This window comes from Eucyclogobius newberryi, unplaced genomic scaffold (assembly GCF_026437365.1).
Source record: "Eucyclogobius newberryi isolate DKJ021-1_F unplaced genomic scaffold, fEucNew1.0.hap1 SCAF_7, whole genome shotgun sequence".
Lineage (NCBI taxonomy): Eukaryota > Metazoa > Chordata > Actinopteri > Gobiiformes > Gobiidae > Eucyclogobius > Eucyclogobius newberryi.
This window is the reverse complement of record NW_027316389.1, coordinates 27,053,836-27,075,459: the sequence shown is the minus strand read 5'-3', so window position 1 is coordinate 27,075,459 and position 21,624 is coordinate 27,053,836. Positions and strand designations below refer to the sequence as shown.

The 21,624-nt window shown below is 39.1% G+C and overlaps 1 protein-coding gene across 3 annotated transcripts in view; it reads right to left on the bottom strand.

Annotated features, from left to right (window-relative positions):
- The window catches only part of tp53i11b (tumor protein p53 inducible protein 11b), a 37,876-nt gene extending 18,197 nt beyond the window's left edge, over positions 1-19,679 (bottom strand). The window contains exon 1 of one of the 3 annotated variants that reach the window (XM_072434618.1): positions 19,594-19,679. The gene's annotated coding sequence lies outside the window, so the exon portion shown is untranslated. Of the gene's footprint in view, positions 1-15,018; positions 15,139-15,671; positions 15,762-19,593 lie in introns of those variants that run through there. The other 2 variants (XM_072434616.1, XM_072434617.1) reach the window with 2 other exon arrangements.
- Between the last annotated feature and the right edge of the window lie 1,945 nt (positions 19,680-21,624).

The following is a 21,624-nucleotide window of genomic DNA, read 5'->3' as shown; positions in this document are numbered from 1 at the left end:
AAAATCAAAATCAAATTTCAGCAAAACAATGAATAAACCATCCCATTTTACTGGATAACAAATCATGTGCTAGTGTTGTTGATACTAACATTATCACTAAATTCTTTTTCAATAAGGAAAAGGCTTGATCCTCTATTATTCTTGTGGTGTCAAAACTGGTGTAAATGCTTTTTTAGACGACAAAAATAATAGCCATTTTACCATGTGATAGAATGTGGTAAAAATCGTCTGGAAGTGTTTTTCATCACACTAAAGAAACGTCGCTCTCACAAGATATCTTAGCTCCCTGCCAATGTTTTTACATCTCTGCATGTGTGGTAAACAGAAAATCTAAGTGCGTCCAATAGTGTGGGTGAGCACAGGTTGTTCTACCTGAAGGCAAGTTTCCCAAAGCTAAAAAAAACTAATGATCTGACTGCAACACGGGGAGCTAGCAACAACACTACACACTGTCAATGCTTCTTGTGTTCTGCGATAAAACATGTGCTCGTGAATCGAGAAGATGCAAAAGAAAAGGCCTACATTATTTTTAATCATGTGTGATCCAAACGCTGCTTGGCTGTTGATGTGCAACTGTGAACAAATGTGTTACTGAAAATAAGACGTCTCATCTCCCCCTCTATTCTATAAATAACGTATCATAGATCTCCAATAATCCCCCTGTCTGTAGTATGTTTAGAAACCAGGAGAAGGTAATAAACAACACCTCTCTTCGACAATCTATACAGTTAAATGCTTATCCATAGTCAATGAAAGTCCCTCTCCTTTGCCAGCTCACTCACTACGACTGACTGACCAAACTATTACTATCCACACAGGCTAATGTAATGGTATATGGATTTTTCCTTGCTTTGGGAACAACAAGGCTTTTTAGAAGAGAGAACTTAAGACCTGAACATACAAAGTTACAGACTCTTATCACAGGGGAAAACCCAAGCAAATACCAAACACTAATTAGGGCTTCTAGTGGCATTGTCAGGTCCTGGCGGTCTAAGAGAGAGTGGGGAAAACATGTCAAATAGTAAATTATTATAAGCAAAGTGAGTCTCTGTATAATAGCAGGTAAAAAATTCACAAAAACATCCTCTTGTCTTCTCTTCTCTGTCAAAGGAGGACCACATTCTTGAGTTCCCTTGAATGTATCTTACAGTTCTAACCACTGAACGAGCGCACCAGATTTATTAAATATTAATGCAGCACAGTTAATAACCAATGAATATAATTCACAGTTTCAAATTGGCGAAACCCAATGGTGCTAACCCTGAAGTTAAAAAATTAGATCTGTGTATTATTTCAGCAGTTCTCCTTTGAATGCTCTTTGACATGTTTAAAAAATATACTTTGATCACAACATAAATAGCAACCACAATGTGATTCAAAGCTGAATTGGATCATTTTCCAAAATCATTCAGTCAGCGTTGAGTCATGACCCGTGGTGTAGTCTATGTGATACTCAGGTATACAGCGTATACCCACCAGACGTGAGGCTGGATTTGCGTATAGTCATCACTGATACATAACAGTCATTACCCTTGAGGCACTTGTGCTTTCTCTCAGTTTAGAGACCTGCACTCGTTTCCCCGCAGTCACTTTTCAGAGCGTTCCTTCAAGGTGTCGTCCCTCCTTTTACTTGTTTCTCTCTTCTGGCGTAGACTCAGATCAAACAGATATGAGGGCGTATCAGGGCCACTGGGGAAAGCTGACTGCACAGCCTTGTTCTGCTGGTGTCAATCTACAAAATGCTGTTTATTTGAGGGCAATCTGCCTCATATTCGCAGAGGAAGACAGGAAAGAGTGAATGAATGAAAGTGCAAGCTGATGTTAAGGCAGCCGACACCTGCACAGCAGTGCAGGCCGCAAAGTCAAACTAATTTTACAAACATAATAAATTCAGGCCACCTACAACATATGTTTTTAGCAGAGTTTGCTGTCTAAATGTTATCTCGAGGTTGAAGCCTCTCAGTCCACAGCAGAAGATGTGCAAGTGGTGCAGCCAAAGTCAGGGGCTGGGAGGGCACCAAAAATAAAACCAATTCATGTAACCAAGTGAATGGGCCATGACATGCTAAAATAGTACATCTTAAATTCACCAGAATACACATAAATACTTCCTAAAAGCCATGTTACTTTGTTTCTGGAAAGACCAAATAAAATAGTATAGAAAATAGAGATCATCCAATATGATAAAAAGAAAATGAAATGAAATTCTGTGTTTTCCCCATATGGCCCAGCCCTAGCACATGGTGATAACATCACAACAAGTGCAGGTAAATCCATTTGAATGAATTGGTGGATGAAGCACAGGATCCAGACCCAGGATAACACCATGAACAATAATTCGTTTTTAATGTTCTGCCTGGTGAAATGAAGGTAAAATAAAATAAATAAAACAAGGCTCCTTTGTGGACTTACTCTACTCTATAGTGCCTATGGCAAGAGCATTTATTTGAACACACAATTATTATTTTTTAGAACCGACCCAAGAAAAAAGGGTTTCTTCATTCTTGATGGTCTGGTCTCAGGCTAGTACTTCCTCAACATTACTTTTCTAGCTTTGTGCGCTATTATGAAATTAATTCACTCTGGCTAATAAGGAGTGGGACATTGGACTCTTTCTTTGCCTTGCCCACTTATGCATTTGCCTTCAGCTTTTAAACATAAGTGGTCAAAATCCAGCATACACATACATGCATACATCCTCCAGACACTAACCTTGTCACATATTTAACAGAAAATCTAGGCAGAATTTAAAATATGATTTTCCTCTGTGCAGAGCTTGTTGAGTAAATCAGACATCGGAACACAAAACTACCTCACCTTCACAAAGACTCCTGCCATTAATTGTACTCCAAAGGGTTCAGGGACAGCTTCAGTTTGAATTGGAGCTTAGGTCATGAATTTTAGAAAAAATGCCCTCAGCATGAATTAAGAGCTGCAGTATTTATTTGTCTGACTTAAACAAACATAAGTTACTAATATATGGAGGCTCCCTACAGACCACTGATAGTGGTCCAGTGGATATCACACTTAAACTTTGACAATAAAATGTTCAAATTGCTCAGACTTCACGCAGAGCAACTGTGGTGCGGAGGAGGCAAGAATGCCAAAACATCAAAAGTAATTGAGAGCAGCCCTGGAGCACTGAGGAGGTGCCGCGGAGCTCCTGAGTCATCCTAATGGGAGCACTCGGACATTGCAGCCCAGCACAGAATTTGTTTCAATATAAATGATTAGAGATTGCGCAAACTCAGCAATTGTCCCACAAGAAAACTGCTCCAACACCAGTGTTGCAGTTGCTCCACGTCTGAACAAGGCATAATGCTGCTCGAGTAGCCACAAACAGAATTGACATAAACATCAAAATGCAATTATTTAGGGAATAAACAACAATATTCTTTAGGGGAAATGTGGTCTGAATTGTAAGGGATTCCTGTATAATTCTGTTTTATCTAAAATATTAATAATATTCCTCTATGGGTTTAAAATATTGAGCTGGATCCGTATTTGAAAATGGCAATATTTAAAAAAAAATAAAAAAATCTCAATTAAATGTTTTCCAAAATTGTGCAGCCCTAATGGGAACGATCAGGGCCTGAAAACGGTTGCATAGCAGCACAGTCTTCCACTTCCAAAGAGATCTGTAGCGCTTCATCGAGACAAAGAAACTTAAAAACGCAAACAAACATCACCACAGTGGGACTGACCCAGTTGCATTTGGATGTCATGTCATCGCTCCCTATGCTCATCACTAAACAGTAAACATTATTAGGAAAGAAATCAGTATTTAAACACAAACACGTTTCACACTGTGCAAGTTGAAAACAAACATTTATCTTCTAGTCATGAAAGGTAACGATTCACGCTACGGTGCTCGTGCTAAATTAAAAATGTCTTTCAGTCATAGCAAGAAAATGAGATTGTCAACCGCTGATCAAAGAAATAAACCATTGTTCAAAATAGAGCAAATAAGGATCTCTTAAAAGGTGCTCTGCGTATATTTTATATAACATATACGTATGTTGCACAGTACAGCATTAAACAGAGGACACAAGGCCCAGTTACAGGTCTAATCTGTGGTTCGACAATACAAGTCACAGCAGGCTTTTAGATAGGATTTGAAAACACCCCGTCCAAATAATTTTGTCCAGGGGCTTAAAAAATGTATGTGTATCACGACCTTTTTTCCGATGCTTTTACATAATAAAGCGGCGCTTTTAACGCGGAGGCGCCTACACGGCAATCTAGAGGGGAGCCCACACGCCTCTCGTATCATATTGACTTTCCATACTCTCGGCAGCCAATCAGATCCAAGCACACAAACTTTGTCGACCAATCAGCGCGCAGCATGCAAATTTTCACTTGTAAACAGTAAACTGTCATGGCGCGGACCATGGCGGACTATTGTCAAACGCTTCCCGGCCCGATTTAATGATAATATTCCCTTTTCCATAATGTATTAATAAAAATGCCCCCGTCCTTGCACTCGAAAATGCCCGTCCACATGTCATAAATACCCCGTCCAAAATACGGGAAGACGGCCCTCTATCTAAAAGCCTGAGTCACAGTAAAAAAAAAAAAAAAAAAAAAAAAAAAAACACACAGTATTGTTTAGCCCTAAAAACACCCGTAATTAAATAAATAGTTATGTTTATTAATATCATACTGGGGAACATTCCAGGCAAAGCAATAGCATCTCTATGGAGACAAGCAGATACACCCCTTTAAAACTGTAGCACCAAAAAGTTAAGGCAAGAAGGGAACCCGGTCTCCGTTCATAGATTACAGTGCCAAGTACGAGATTAAAACTGGTGAAGGGTCTGAGGACAGCAGAGTTGTAATGGCCGTGGCTTTGGAGTCCCCCCCCCCCCCCCCGTCTAATGCGCACTTATTACATCACAAGACAGCCAGCAGCGGGGAATTCAGCAACTCGGTTATATAACATGTGCTTTACTGTTACTTAAAGTCTCTTGAGGCTGGCAATTACATTCAAAAGGATGCGCAATCTCAGCAGTGACTACGGCAAATTCGAGAGCATCTAACCATTGAAGTGTGTCAGCACAAACAGGGTGAAGTATTGCATTTGAAATAGATCTTTATCCATTTAATGCAATATTTGTTGTCTTTTGGATGTGACATATGCGACTTTATAGTTTATAGTAGTATGGCATGGGCTTTATATCCGAAGCCATTGATTATTTGGACAACCGTGGAGCAGGAAGTGAAGCGTGTCTGCTTCCTAATCAGAAGTTGTTGATTTGAACCCATTTCATACTGACGTCGAGTCCGAGTAAGTCACTTCTTCAAGCCTTCTCCAAACACTCTCACTGGGGTTGAGATCTGTAGTAGATCAGTTTCTGCTTCTTCTTACATGTTTTCTCTGCTTGATGCCAATGATTTGACCCTTCTCAAATACACTGACATATTTTACATGACCACGGGATTTGTCTTTCCACATGGTTGTTTTCCACTACCGTGTCACACATGGACACAATCTGAAAATGGACACATTGAATAGGAACTGGACAAAATTAGACTTTTATTTGGGACTTTGTATGCCATAACTTTAATGTTCTGCCCCCCCTCCTGAATTCTAAGGTTCAAGAAAACAATTTGCTTCTTTCTGGTTTTGCCTATGCGTTTGTTTTGTTAGGAAGCTCCTATACTTGCTTAGTGAAATCAGGTGGTGACTTTATTTTTTTTTGAAAGTCAGTGAATTTTGTACTGCTTTGTCAGTAGGGCTGTACGATTACCAGTAATTAAAATGTAATTTATAATAGCTTTGGACTTTTTAACCAAGCCAATCCTGTCCCTGTAAAAGCATTTGGTTTAAAATGGAATGTTACTTTTTCTTATGTTAAATGACAATTATTAAGTCTGTATTGTCTACGTTTAGGAAAGTAACATTGAAAAATGTTTAATAAATATGTGCCATATGTGCGCGTTTCTTTCTAGAATATTTTTGTCTGGTTATCTGTTGACTCTTTGGCGCAGCTTTAAGCCTTAGAACAACATCTGAGTCTACAATGGCCGGTTAGTTCTTTTGCTTCAGTACTCCCCTGTGGGCACGATGGATAATGACGGAATCCACAGTATCGGGATCCAGCTGAGTCTGTCTGCTGACACCCTACTGGCGTTTCACTTTAGCCCAGGCGCCCTTCGTTTTCACTAAAAATAGGTTGTCACGAATGAAAACAGCTTATACTGTATACTCACAGCACACATCAGCAAAGATAACAAGCGCGGTCAACAGTGGTGGCTTGTGGGCATCTTAAAAAGCCATTGAGCCACTGGGCAATTTGAAAGTGTTTGAACGACAGGTGGTTGATTCTACCATCTGTTACTTAGGGCTCAAGCCGGGCACAGGGAGGCTGAGGAAGACAATGTGCAATGTCAATGAAAGAACTAGCGAAGAGGCACTAGGGCTACACAATAGATCAGATTTATTATTATACTGTATGCAACATAAGGAAATGGTAAAAGGGCTGAGCGATATGGTTAAATAATTATAATTGTTGTCCTTGTATTGAGACAAAATTGATTTGGTTCAATGTTTTAATCAAATAAAATATGGATTGTTATAATTGGATTTGCATTTTAAAATAAATAACACAAATGCTTTCCAATACCTGCACCGTTTAACACATCAAAAATACTACTTACCGTATTTTCCGCACTATAAGTCGCACCGGAGTATAAGTCGCACCAGCCAAAAAATGCATAATAGAGAAGAATAAAAAACATATATAAATCGGTAAATGAAATGCGGTTGCAAGTGTGAAAATAACAAATAATATCACATATAAGTCGCTCCGGAGTATAAGTATAAGCATAAATATAAGTATAAGTCGCACCCTGGCCAAAACTATGAAAAAAGGTGCCACGTATAGTCTGGAAAATACAGTATTTAGTCCTCCAAACCACACGCTTTTATTGCCACAGGATTGGCTGCAGAATAAAATCCTCCAAACTGATCATTGATTGTTTGACTGACTTGAAATTATTTAATCACAAATCCATTCTAATTTGACGAATTGCACAAAACTATAGATGCACTTATAAACACCGATTTTGTTCAGATCTAGAAAGAAAACAAAGTACTAGGGGCTAAGGGGGGACTGTTTGTAGTTTTTTTTCCACTTGGGAGACCAGCTTTACGTGGCGAGGGTGCTCTGAAGAATCTAAAGAGACATGAGTTCAAGCTGGACGGACAATTGGTGACAACACAGCTGCAGTGACTGGTCTTCTCCGTAGAGCTAAAACATCAGCGTCTAAAACAGAGGCGAGAAGGCCAAATGTGATTAGCGAGAACAATGCCCCTCCCATCAGCAGGCCCATCCCACAGGAACACAGACAATCATAGGTTGTCATAAATATATTTTTTTTGTACAAATGTATGGCCATAATGCTTATGCTGAAAGAGCTGTTAGGATTTATTTTAATACATAAAACTACAAATTAAGGCCACAGCAATAATTTATCACACAGAATTAATATCATAAATTGTAATAATAAAAATCATACATTTGGTATCAAAACAATTCTTGTTCAGCTCGATCAAACACTGTAAAGTAAAATCATTCAGTATCTGCTTTTCCTGCCATTTCTGAATATGTAAATACTAAAATGAGTGAACATACTGGTTGTGTATCAGAAGTTCAAGTGAGGTGTGACATACAGTAGGCGGCTGTATAATTTGTGGTAATGATGTGTGATGATCAGTAATAACTATGATGTCACAGAGGGGGTGTAAGTGTCGTTTCAGTTTGTTTCCTGCCGCAAGGAAAAGTAAGCCATTCATCCTTTCAGCTCACTTTGTGCCACTGTGGTTTGTAATATGTCAAAGATGCAGGCTGTCTCCGACCTGCATCAATACAAAATTAGATTGTGTTGACTTTATGAGGCGTAATGAAGAAAAATGAAGTAATGACTCTGGAAAAACTGAGGCTGAACATGACAGAGTGTGAAATAAAGTTAATGAGATCAAAGATCAAAAATATTTTTTTAATGTTAATTCCATTCCCTGACACGATTTAAAGGTTTCTGTCTTTGATAGCTTAGTCCATTAATCAGTTGAACACATTTTTTTATTAGTTGACCTAGTTACCTCATAGGTGCAACCTGCTCGTCAATGCCTGATCTCTGACCTCTGAAGGCTAGGCCTGGTTATTACTTGGATGGGGGACCACCACAGTGGGACGGCTGTGGCTCTAGAGCAAACTACCATAGTGTCCTTAGGCAAGACACTTCACCCACATTGTATGAATGTGGGTGTTTGGAGAAGTCAATGGAGCTGGCAACAATAGTAACTTATCACAACCATGTATAGAGAATGAATAATGTACCGTAAAACATTATTAACATTAACGGTGAGCTTGTAAGCTTGTGATGGCAGTTTATAAATAGTCAGATCACAGATACGTTACCGGGTTGTTGCTAACACAAAGCCCAATTCTAGTTCCTGGTGAAAAATGCATTTTTCTTGTGTGATTCTGGTGATAAAAACAAAAAAATGGACTGTGTTTATTATCAGTTTCATTTTCTAAAAGTGGAGTGTGGATGTTACTAAGGAAACCTACACAGATAGAACATGTATTAAAATGAAAATCCCCTGTAACCAAGAATGGCAAGTATAATTCTATTAAGCCATAAAAATGTGTAGTTCAAATGCACATTTGTCCCACTAAAATATTTTGAATATTATGAAACAACAAAATGGCAGAAATAATATAAAACCCCAAGAAATGTCATGTTTTAAAGGTCCCATAACATGCAAAATCGACTTTTCAGAGCTTTTAACCTTCTTACATTGCTATTTCTGCTGTGATATTTCTTAACTATTATGTTATGGGTGTTGCACAACCCTTATTATTATGAAATATACACTTAGGATAGACTACGAAACGTGAAAAAAAGCATGATATGGCACCTTTAATATTGCCCAAAATAGTCTTAAACTATGTATTGGTATTTGATGGCTGTAACTTGGTGCCTCCTTAGACCTCCTCCTCTGAGACACCTGGTTGCTAGGCAGCCCTGCTCTGACAACCGATTTGAGCTCGATCTGCGTCACCAGGGATCTTTTCAAGTGGAATTAATTACACGGTAAAGGTCAAAAAGAAACCCTTAAATACACAACAACGTGTCATTTATACCTGTGAGGTAACATATAGTACACCTTGTGAACATATTTGAGAGAGTGCGTCTTCTATTGATGATTATTCCAGAAAGAACAGAGGTAATAAATGCACCCACATGAACACCTCACTGTACACACACCATAATTTAAATAAAGGTTCAGTGGGCTAAAGCTAGAAGAAATAACAGCATTAAGGCAAAGCCTGCCTTCCTGTCCCTTAAAACTGTCATGTTGGTGTCAGACATTGCTGATACAATGACAGAAGCGCTCAAATCGATGTGCCTCATCAGTAAGCAAGGCACTTCCCACAAAAACCTCTTCACACAGCGGCCAAAAGCACATACTGCTCTTGTTACTATTCAGACTCTATTGCTCCGTTTACAGTATCAAACAGACAGACAGCAAATAATATACACACAGAAAATCCATACGCAGTTGAATTTGAAATCTTAGCCTGTCTCAGCAGGTCATTAGAAGATTGAAGGTATTTTCCAGTGTTTTTTTTTTTAGGACTTACTCCCTCTTCACAATAGCCCACAGCACCCGGAGCAGATCCTGCAGTGTGGCCTAAATAGAGGTTGTTTATCTAATTCAAGCCTCCTGTGAATCACAGCATATGGCATTTTTAATAACATCAGACTTTCATAATTCCCTCAATCTCTGACTAAGCCTGTGTGTTTACATGCTGTTTAGGCCTCTGACACAGGGATACGCCCTTTCAACCTAAAAACACAGCCCTTAATCAAGGCTTGACGGTTACAAAGTTCACATGCAGGACATAGACTTCACTGCAGTCTGAAGCTCAAAGACAGAACACGTAGTTGATAGAAAAGTGGTGAATAAAAGGATTGTATCTGTTGGTTTAATAAGGGGAAGAATTCTCCAGCACACGTCTTGCTACGAGATCGTTTCTACAAAAGAGCAATGTCTCGGCCCTTTTTCCCATACTTTTCCAGACTTGGACATATGATGTTGCCTCTTAGAAGACCGTAAGTTCACCCACGCAACTTGCTAATCAGGTTTCCAGTGAGCGCCACAAATGCCATGAGGGCTCAGCTGAGTTTACACAGAAACAAATGAGACTCAACCTTCGCCAGAGGCAGATCAATCCCTCCAGGACACGGGATGGCTGACGTCCAGCTCCACGGGCAGACCTCTAATCAGCAAAACCTTTGTCGTCTCCTGGCCTCTTTAGCCTCTGTTTTAGTTCTTTTTAGGAACTCTTAATATTGCAAATATTGTAATATCTAAATATATAATATCTTCCGCAAAGATGTATTAATCACTTTAAATACAACTTTGACTGGCAAAATGGTTAAAAAATATGGTTAGAAAATGTTGTCTCTTTAACACGTGCGTTTTTCATGCAGCTGAAAACCACTGAGAGGGCGCTGGTTTCTGCTGACATGGACTACATTACAGGAAATCTAAATAAATATCTTGTCACTGCTAGCCGTGATGCATTGAGATGTTGCAAACTAACATTTCAAACTTTATTACCATACTAACAAAATGATTTCGATACCAGAATGATCATTTCAAAATTCCCTTTTTAGACAATAGGCTATATTTTTAGTAATTCTCTTAATATTTGTATGTGGTCCTATACTAGTTCTGATAAAGATCACGACCTGTCTTTGTGTGATTTATGTCAATGCTTGTGAGAATCTGTATACATTTTTTATAATAATTTGATTATAAATTAGTATATAGGCATAAATAACCCAAATCGTTTAAACCCCTTCAAGAGATTTATGACAAAAAATATGTTTGTGAGGTTGTTGATTTTAACATAGGCAAATTCATTTGAAAAACATCATGATACAGATAACGTCAGAGACTTGGTTTTAAAGTTGTGTTTCGAGTTCTTCTAGTTAAAATCCTAACTGATAGAGTAAGAGTCTGGTAACAGCATGTGTGTCAAGTCACAGAGCAGCAGACTCAAAAAGGCTTTACAAAGAAAACCTTTGTCAAACAGCTGCAGAAGCTTTGGAAAAGAGGTCAAACACGACGTCTGCTACTCAAAGTTCTCTCATTACAACACAAAGTTCCTCCAGTCTGCAGCAGTGTTAACGGTGTATGAGTGGGAGTGTGTGCATTAAGAAGCCATAGATGTCCATCATTTTGCACAAAATGAAGCTGGGTTTATTTGAATACATTATACTGTATTTAAAGTAGGGCTGGGTATTGCCAAGACCCTCGCGATACGATACGTATCCCGATACTTGTATATTCCGATACAATTCCCTCATTACAATACGTATCCCGATACATTTCTGAAAAAAGGGTCTTAAAAATGTAGCAAATGGGTCATTTTTTTACTCTAGATAAGAAAATGTATGAAATTTCATGTTCATCCACAAAGCACTTATTTATGAATCCATTCTGCTCTAATATCTTCATACATCCAAACAACTGATCCAAATAGAAATATATGGAACACATTACTAGTATGTTGCATGTTTCTTGCCAAACAATTGGCCTGGTCTGAACATGATGCAGCAGCATCTTCTGCACAGATCAGCTTCTGACCAGGTCCACAGCTCCTTCTCACCTCGGCCCAGAAGAGAGCAGCACAAACAGCAGATCAAAAGTACTATTCCACCTCGTTTAAATCCTACGGGCCACAAATGTTGCTAAATAAAAAAAATATCGATACTGTGACTCATACAGTAGAGTCCGTGGTAATATATCGCCGTATCGAGATTTTGAACACAACCCTAATTTAAAGTGCCCTGCTTTAATGGGCACACCTTGTAAGCATCTGATTAAGGTTAGTGTTGAGGAAATTCACTGAATTGAATGAAATTCATTCTGGGCATTTGACCCATCCTTCAATGCCGCTGGGGCCACCTGTCAGGAGCTGAGCTCGGCTTGGTCAGGATCACCTTCACTGGAGGATTTTACATATTGTGCATGTTCTGGGATGATGGGGGAAACCGGAGTGCCCAGAAGGAAACCCACCCAGAGACGGGGAGAAACATGCAAAGCCCACACAGAAAGGCCCGGTCCAGCCCCGGAGTCGAACCCTTTTTGCTTAGTTTAAAAATGTGTGGCCATAACGGATCGGTTGCTGTGTCTGTTGTATCTTCTCAGGTCGTTTTCACACTGCCACTAGTTGGGTCGACGTAAAGCAGCTCTTGCTCTGAGAACGGAGCAATTGTCCCAGTGTGAACACGGCAGCCAGAAAACAGACGCTCCAAGACCACTAAAAATAGGTAATCTCGAAGCGACTTCTCCCGCATTCTGGTGCGGGTGTGTGGGGTGAAAGTGGCCGACCTCAGGCCGACCTAAACGTCACCACGCAGTCCACAGTCCGCAGGGTTAAAGGTCTTGGAATTTGATCAGAAATGCGCTTGTCCATTTTGAGTTAAGTGCGAATGTATTATGTTTCATAGTTATTTCAGACTGTATATTTTAGGCCATCAACCAGCACTGGCAACGAATAAAGCATGGACCAATGAATTTGGAGTAAGTGGAACATAAGTGGCTCCTTGTGACAGGTTTGTGCTTTGTGTTAATTACTTTCCCTGTTCTTTCACACTTGAGACGCGCTTTGACTGGCTGAAAAAAGAATAACCAAATGTTGTACTCCGCCTAAATTAACCTGAACTACCTATATTTCAATATATATTTATTGTTTAACGTAGCAGTGTTCTTGTCAGATTGTGACTCTTTCATTGATTTGTGCTTGAAGCCATTGAACTGACACAACTCTCCTCCCTCTGCTCACTCCGTCTCTCTTCTCTGCTCACTCAGTCTCTTCTCTCAGCTCACTCAGTCTCTCCTCTCTGCTCACTCAGTCTCTCATCTCTGCTCACTCAGTCTCTCCTCTCTGCTCACTCAGTCTCTTCTCTCAGCTCACTCAGTCTCTTCTCTCAGCTCACTCAGTCTCTCCTCTCTGCTCACTCAGTCTCTCCTCTCTGCTCACTCAGTCTCTCCTCTCTGCTCACTCAGTCTCTTCTCTCAGCTCACTCAGTCTCTCCTCTCTGCTCACTCAGTCTCTCCTCTCTGCTCACTCAGTCTCTCCTCTCTGCTCACTCAGTCTCTTCTCTCTGCTCACTCAGTCTCTCCTCTCTGCTCACTCAGTCTCTCCTCTCTGCTCACTCAGTCTCTCCTCTCTGCTCACTCAGTCTCTCCTCTCTGCTCACTCAGTCTCTCCTCTCTGCTCACTCAGTCTCTCCTCTCTGCTCACTCAGTCTCTCCTCTCAGCTCACTCAGTCTCTCCTCTCTGCTCACTCAGTCTCTCCTCTCTGCTCACTCAGTCTCTCCTCTCTGCTCACTCAGTCTCTCCTCTCTGCTCACTCAGTCTCTCCTCTCTGCTCACTCAGTCTCTTCTCTCAGCTCACTCAGTCTCTTCTCTCAGCTCACTCAGTCTCTCCTCTCTGCTCACTCCGTCTCTTCTCTCTGCTCACTCAGTCTCTTCTCTCTGCTCACTCAGTCTCTCCTCTCTGCTCACTCAGTCTCTTCTCTCAGCTCACTCAGTCTCTCCTCTCAGCTCACTCAGTCTCTCCTCTCTGCTCACTCAGTCTCTTCTCTCAGCTCACTCAGTCTCTCCTCTCAGCTCACTCAGTCTCTCCTCTCTGCTCACTCAGTCTCTCCTCTCTGCTCACTCAGTCTCTCCTCTCTGCTCACTCAGTCTCTCCTCTCTGCTCACTCAGTCTCTCCTCTCTGCTCACTCAGTCTCTCCTCTCTGCTCACTCAGTCTCTCCTCTCTGCTCACTCAGTCTCTCCTCTCTGCTCACTCAGTCTCTCCTCTCTGCTCACTCAGTCTCTCCTCTCTGCTCACTCAGTCTCTCCTCTCTGCTCACTCAGTCTCTCCTCTCTGCTCACTCAGTCTCTTCTCTCAGCTCACTCAGTCTCTTCTCTCAGCTCACTCAGTCTCTCCTCTCTGCTCACTCAGTCTCTTCTCTCAGCTCCTAGCCGCTGGCTGTTTGTCTCTTGCTGTAAACAGGTCCTTCATGCGTAATATGCGCATCCCCCCGGGTTAGTTTTGCTATGGATGTCACCCAAACATCGAAGTTGCCATCACTGAAAATCCCATGGTTTGTCACAAGATCAAGTCAATGTTTATATCCGCTTAAGTTGATCCGGGGTTAGATGTTTTTGGGAGGTAGTACAGTGGGGCGTTTAGGACCCCTATTAAATTCCCTTACAACCGTAGAAACACTTTTGATTGGATTTACCAATTTACTCCATAGAGAACCAGCAGAAAGAAGCAGCTCCCTCACTCCTTATCGACTCCATCACAATAGGAAGTCACTAAAGGGTCAATGTTCCAACAAGGACAAATATGGTGCTATGCTTCCTATGGTTATAAACGTCTCATTATATTAAATGAGTAGGCCAGAGTGAAAAGGTTTTAGTGGTGTGCAATACTGACAAAAGTGAATATTTACGTATATTTGATCATCTAATTATACATGTCTCTAACATCAATTGCAACATTTTTAATTTGTCTTTACTTCCCACTTCTATTAAGTGTATATTGCAATATGTAATTACAAGGTACCTCGAATAGAGTCGTCCAAGTGGGAAGATCAGCATCATTATTCATAATAATGGTGCTGTAAGCTTTGCACTCATAAGCACATTAACTGGTCGTATCACAATTGTTTCAAAATCACAAATTACATCAACATGTCAGATTAGTATATTTTTGTAAAAACTATAGCATCCCAGCCTCATGAATTAAAATATTGATTATTTAATTTAAAGTAATTATTACTTTCCATCGTTCAGATTATAAAGTGGTTAGTGGAATGAACAATAGTAACTCTTCTAAGGTCGAGTCAAAGGCGATTCTAAAAAATGATGTGAAAATAGAAAAGGACAGATGAGATTTTAGAGCCGTTGGGATCAGAGGGAATAGGTGTACCTACTGGGAGATAATGCCTCTATCTCTGTCTCTCTGGTGGGGCTTTTTCTTCTTTTTTTTTAAACGAGTCCCTCTGCTGAAAGGTTACCCGGAGGTCAACTAACCTGAGAACTGCAAATGTTACATGTGATTGTGACACTCTCTGTGCCAGATAGAGCTGCAACGATTCATCAGAAAATTGTTGCCATTTCAACTACTACTAAAATCTCAAATAGCATAACATTGTACATGTTGTTTTGAAGATGAGCAAAATTGGATTATTCAGTATATTATTTCAACAAATGCTGAAAAATAGTGTCTAAAGTGATATTTCTGCACTTTTGTGGGTAATTTTGAAGTAATTTCACATTTGTCGGATACTTACATCTCAACTATTATGACATGTTTAAGGACATTTCTGTTGGATTGCCATTAAGATTGCACCGTTATTAAATCATTATTTTACCAGGCAAAAGATTTTATGTTATTTTTATTGATTTTTTGTATCTTCAGTTTGAAATAATTGTTTGGCAAAGTGACAAAAACATAACCACTGACAAGTCTAGTCAACTACTAAAATAATTGTTAGTGGTGGCCCTAATAACCTAACTGACAATTCTCCTGACATTTCAAATTTGCTGACATTTTATAAGATAGCATGAAATAAAAATATCTTACAGAGTTCTGAAGATGTGAAGTTGATTTCCTTCTTGATAGAATCCCAAAGATGCTGAGTGATATAATCCTTTATTTCTCCTCAGCTCAAAGTTAAACTGTAAAACAGAAAAGACAAACAAGTTTTATGTGAAATTGTATAAATGATTACATTACATTCCCATTACATTTGCACAGATTTAATGATATTTAAGGACAAGCCTAAGCATGGAGCATGGGAGAGGCTGATTTGTTAACTCACAATGTTATTTATGAAGGGGTGGAAAGAGGATACATTAAGCAAATCAAACACACAATAACACGAGATGTTATGCAACGTTACCATAAAACAAAGATGGTCATTAAACATTTATGTCATGGGGGCTGCTCTGAGAATCAGTGGAAAATTACTTAACAAAAATACACATGAACGCACACAAACTTTTGCCATCGTAGACCTGGATGTTGTAAATGACCGCAATAAACACAAAAGTCTAAATACAACATATGGTGGAACGAGCATTTCCAAATCTATTCTACAGAACCACAGACGGACTGTTCTAAAGTCATTACAGCATGTTGACCTCTCTTACACAATGTAAAAGGAAATTAAAACTCCATATGACGGGAAGAAAGCCATCCTTAGAAGAAGAATTAACAAAAACAGTCTAGTTCAGTGGTTCAAGAGACAGAACAGACAATAATACACACTGAATTCGCTGCTATTGCAAGGCTAAATCCAGCATAATTTTGATACAAGCTACAATGTAATATCTGAAATGATTCACAAGCCTATAATCCCACTTTGCATCTTCAACAAAAGGAGAAAAAACATTTCTAACAAAACAACAGCATAATGTGACAAAGATTATGTCTGTTGCAAGATGTTGCTTCTCAAATTGTACTACAGCCTCATGAATCCTGATATGGTTTACATTTACTGTGGATTTGATCGAGATAACACAGAGTTTCTTGTCTCTAGTTCTGATTAAGTTTATGGATAGTTCTGGTTTACCTTTTATAGTACGGATTTGTCTTTATGTTTTAGTATAGTTGTTTACTTGACTCTCATCCCGTTTCTGTCTGTTTCATGTCTAATGCATGATGTGTTAACCCCTATATTTCACAGTGGTAGGTGGATACACTCTCCACAGGATTTCTCTCCTCCTCCAGCGGAAACGCAAATGGTCAGCAAATTCACACGACTATAAATACCCCTTAACCATGTTGCGTCATCTACGTACTGATTCCGAACGGCTAATTAATCAGAGACGGGTTAAAAAGCATAAAAAAGGAGGTCACCATCTGTTTTGGTTAGCCAGCATGCCTAGAGCTGTGCGGGGGACCAGTGGGACCGCCTAGAGCTGCAAGTTGCATGACTGCCTACATGTGTCAATGTGAAGTCCCATTGGAGTGCGATTGAGAGACCTCCTAAACTCAACATCTTGTCTGGCATTTGAGTAGAAAATCACACTTAAACGGCTGGTCCACGCGCAAGAAACACATGTTGTTCTGCCAGTTTTAAGAGGAGAAAGCCAAGGCTGAGAGAGGTTTTTGAAGGGAGCAGGGTGACAATATCGCACAGACGCAAGCAATCATAATAATAAAAGAAAAGATCGAAAAGGTCATCGCGGGCCAGATCTGACCCATTTGCTACGATCATTTGTGAACTGAAAAGGTAGAGTTTGCTAACAGTTCTGACAGCGACAATATATCTATCGCACTCATTCAAAAAGGGCCGCGCTTGATTGGATTCTGACTTCAAGATTTTGGTTTGTCACAGTGAGTTTGAATGGCTGCAATTTGCCAATCACTGCAAAATCTTAGGGAAGATAAAGTGTTTTTAGGTCTCGAGGTCTGTAAAATGGTCAATGCTGTAGTTAAAAAGGTGCTGTACCAGATTTGTACGGTCTTTAAAACGTGAAAAACATAACTATAGTTCATTTTTAATAGTTTACAACGGTCCAAAGTTATTACTCCTCACTTTGTAAACGCATTCCTAGCATCCTAACTATTCCCTGCAACAAGTTTCTAAGTGCTTTTCTCCACTTGCTCTGCCAGAGCAGAGTGTTGTCATCACACCACTGCTATCAACAACTAGCAAGCACACAGCGCATTTCCTGGTTCTCATGACAATGAAATGCTTTCAAATTAGATTCCGACTGCCATCAAACCCTGCCCTAAGAGCTGCTTTTACAAAATACTAAGGGTGGGAAATATTGACAAGACATATATTTGAGCTCTTTTGCATTTAAAAAATACACAATCTACATGTTTTAAATATTACCCAACTCTAAATACAAGCCATCTGAACTGTCTGGAGCAAAACTAATTTGGTTCAACTGCACGTACAGCCACTCAAAAATATCTACAGCCGTTTATAGATCAGACTTTCTCAAATGTCGATTTGAAAATTGTGTATTCTGAACAGGTTCCTTATGAAAAAAATGTATCAAAAGGACACAAAAATGACCTGGATTGTTCAGCCATCCTGCTCAGTTTCATCTTCATCTTTTTCTCTGCTGCCTTTCTTTTAATATTAGGGGTTTTCCCACAGAATTATACAGAAACTATGCATGTGATCCATATTTTAACCCTTTTATTCAATACAACTTGTGGAATATAAATGTCACTTATTACCTCTCCTGATCAAAAATATCATTACAGAATAAATATAGTTACTTCTGTATGTTTATGGAAATACCACAAGCATAAATATAATTTGTATCACCAATCACCACCATAGTCTCCTCTTTTAATGGGGAACACTGAACATTCAAAATCATTTCCCTTTTCCCTTTGTAGCTGGCATCTCCACAATCTCATCTCGTCTCCTTTCAGCCTTGCCGTTCTCGAAAAACACAACAATTTCAAGAATTGACAAGCCTTCATCTCTACCCACTACACAACCATTGTATTCAAAAACACATAGGAAATCTACATGGGTGTTTAATTCCATGTTTCTTTGGCCAAATACATCCTCCACAATTCATGATCACGGGCAATAAGAGGGAAAAGACACGGTTACTGCTGCTAGGCAATGGAGAACACATCCAGGGTAAATGCCAACAGCTAGTTATTGTTGTTTATGGCCGAGTAACAAAACAGGAATGCAGTAATTTGACATGTTTTTTATTGGAAATGTGCATATCAATCACCTGAAAACCTTCTGTGAGGCAGCGAGAGCTCGGGCAAGACACAGCAAAAACTCAAGTTATTAACTCTGAAACAAGTGCCGTCTCCCCAAAAATGACTGGAATTTATTTATACACTTCACATTAGCATATTTGATTACAGTCTTTTATCAGCTCCAGTCTGTAATGGAGAATGGGCGACATCTTATTTCATAATTCATTTCAAATGCTCATCAGCAGCTCTATTGTACTTCTAATTATGACTAATAATAACTGGAAGGGGGATATTTTAGACTGGAGTGCACAGTCTACAACATAATTAAAAGCTTTTGTTGCTGCGGATAAAACATGATACGCAACGATTACAAAAATAAGAGCTTTTTAATATACATTTATGAAAGATGCTATTTCTAAAAATGTGACTGGCTTTTCTTTAGTCAAATAAATTCACAGTAAGTTTAACACGTTTACATCACATATGAAATGACTATGCGTAAAAAAATAACTGTTCGATGAGCAAAAAAACAACAACAAAAGGGAGAAATTAAGTTCTCTTGAATAACAAATAAATAAATACGTTCAGAGTGATTTTACTTTAGCGCGTCATTTTGATGTGAAAAGAGACGTGCAAAGTACGCCTGAGGTTTTGACTCTTCAAAGCGCGTGCGGTGACATGTCTTCGCGGAGAGTTCACGTTTTGACCAACTCTCCACAAAAATAATCCCTAACGCGCGCCAAACGCAGCATGAAAAAACAAACAAAAACAAAGACAGGTAAAAACAACACAACATTTATAATTTGGAGAAACTTACGCAGAGGTTTAGTCCAGAGTTTGTTGATGTTGCAGTCAGAGAGCAGAAGGGACAGACTGGAGGCACATCGCAGCGTTACGAGCTTTCACACAAACGCACAGCTACCGTAATGTCCGACCAGCACCAGGGAGCGCACACACGTCTACCGTAAACACAATGTAGAAGCGCGAAACAACAACGGTCACGGCGAGTCGAAATCATTGCGTCACATTTTTGTTGTGAAATTATTAGCTTTATCTGATGATTTACATTTATCAGCCTCTGTCAGTGAATTTAAAGTCAGTTGGTTTTGGCATGTCACGATATCAACTTTTAGTGTTACGATTATTGTGAGAAAATCATCACAATTTAACGATTATTAACGATTATTGAGACTAGGACTGGGAACAACAGTGAAATATTTAATTTTCTTTCATTTCCTCGAGTTTGTGACCGGTTTTACAAAATGTAACTTTCTGAAAGACAAAATAGATTAAATGTGACAAAAACAGCCAGATAGAAAAAAATAATAATAATAATAATAAAAAAAAAATATATATATATATATATATATATATATATACATATATATATATATATATATATATATATATATATATATTACATTTGTGTCTATTTTATGGATGATAGATTGAACTAAAAATACTTAATTTTGCTTCCAACATTGTCACGATTATTGTTTTTTAGTTGATTTGAGTTGTGACCTGAATAATCACCATTAACGATTAGCACAATAATCTTGACATCCCTAGTTACCACAGTCGCTATCTTCAAATGACTCGCTCTAAGTTCCCAAACTGTGGTACGAATACAACTGGTGGAACGTGGATTCCTCTGCAGTTTAAATAATGTTAAAGTTTGCGAAGCACAGCTCTACGTAAAATGGGATGTCACTTATTGATGATGACATAGATAGATGTAATCCATTTTATCACTCCAATTCCTGTCATTTTCAACTTTTTAACAAAACAGCAACTTGATTGATGACCATAACACATATTTACCACAGGAACTATGCAGCCAAACAAGTGTGTTCTGCATTCTGATATATGCAGTGATTAAAACTGCTCTCCACCTTTTTGTTCAACGTTGCAAAGTCCCTTTTCACTTTTAGATTCAGAAGCACAGATTGGCGCCCGGGTTACTTGTTTTTAATTGCTTTTCTGGAGGTAGCTCTGTAAGTATGCTTTTGCGCTTTCTTATCATTTCACCTTCGCAGCTCGGTGGAGAGGTGTTAGAGAAGGGACCAGGGATTTGCTGGCACAGGCAGAATGAAATATGTGGGAGGGGGACAGCGGCGGGAAAGAAAGCTGCGCGGCTCAAAAATACCTTTGTGCTTTTACACTCAATTCCGACTAATAATAGCAGCACACAGCATGGTACAAGATGGCATTACTTGAGGTACTGTGGAGTCATCTGAACTATTTTAATCCAATTTAGCCCAATTACAGGGCATATAAAACATGATCAAAGCTGTTGGTCTCATGTCTTGTCATTTTGCCCTTTTGTTTGGGTATAGAATAGACTGGAGTACAGGTCTGATATAGAGAATGGTATGGCTCCGTAATGATTTTACATTAGTTTGTGATGTAACAACATTAAACATTTCAACAATCAGACATCAGCACATAAATAGAAAATACTGCATATATTTAAACCCACACATAGTGCCATGGTGTTAGCTTGCCCTGTTTGGTTTTACCTTCAGCAAGCACTTGGAACAATATATATACTCTTTTATTCTGCTGATGATATGGCCGCTGTAAGACCTCCAATCACAATTACTGGACATAATTGCATATCAGTCAAATGTGGCACTTTCCATGAACCTCTTTTTACTCAAAAAATAGATTGCATTAAAATTAGCCATGGGAAAATCTCTAATGCTTTACTGCAAGTTTGAAAAGAAAGAATGGAAAGAAAAATGATAATATGATAAAGAAAGCTCTTGACATGTGTGAATATGAAATGAAGATTAGATTAGTCCAAATTCTACACAGTAGAAAAACAGTATGAAATTTCTTTTTTATT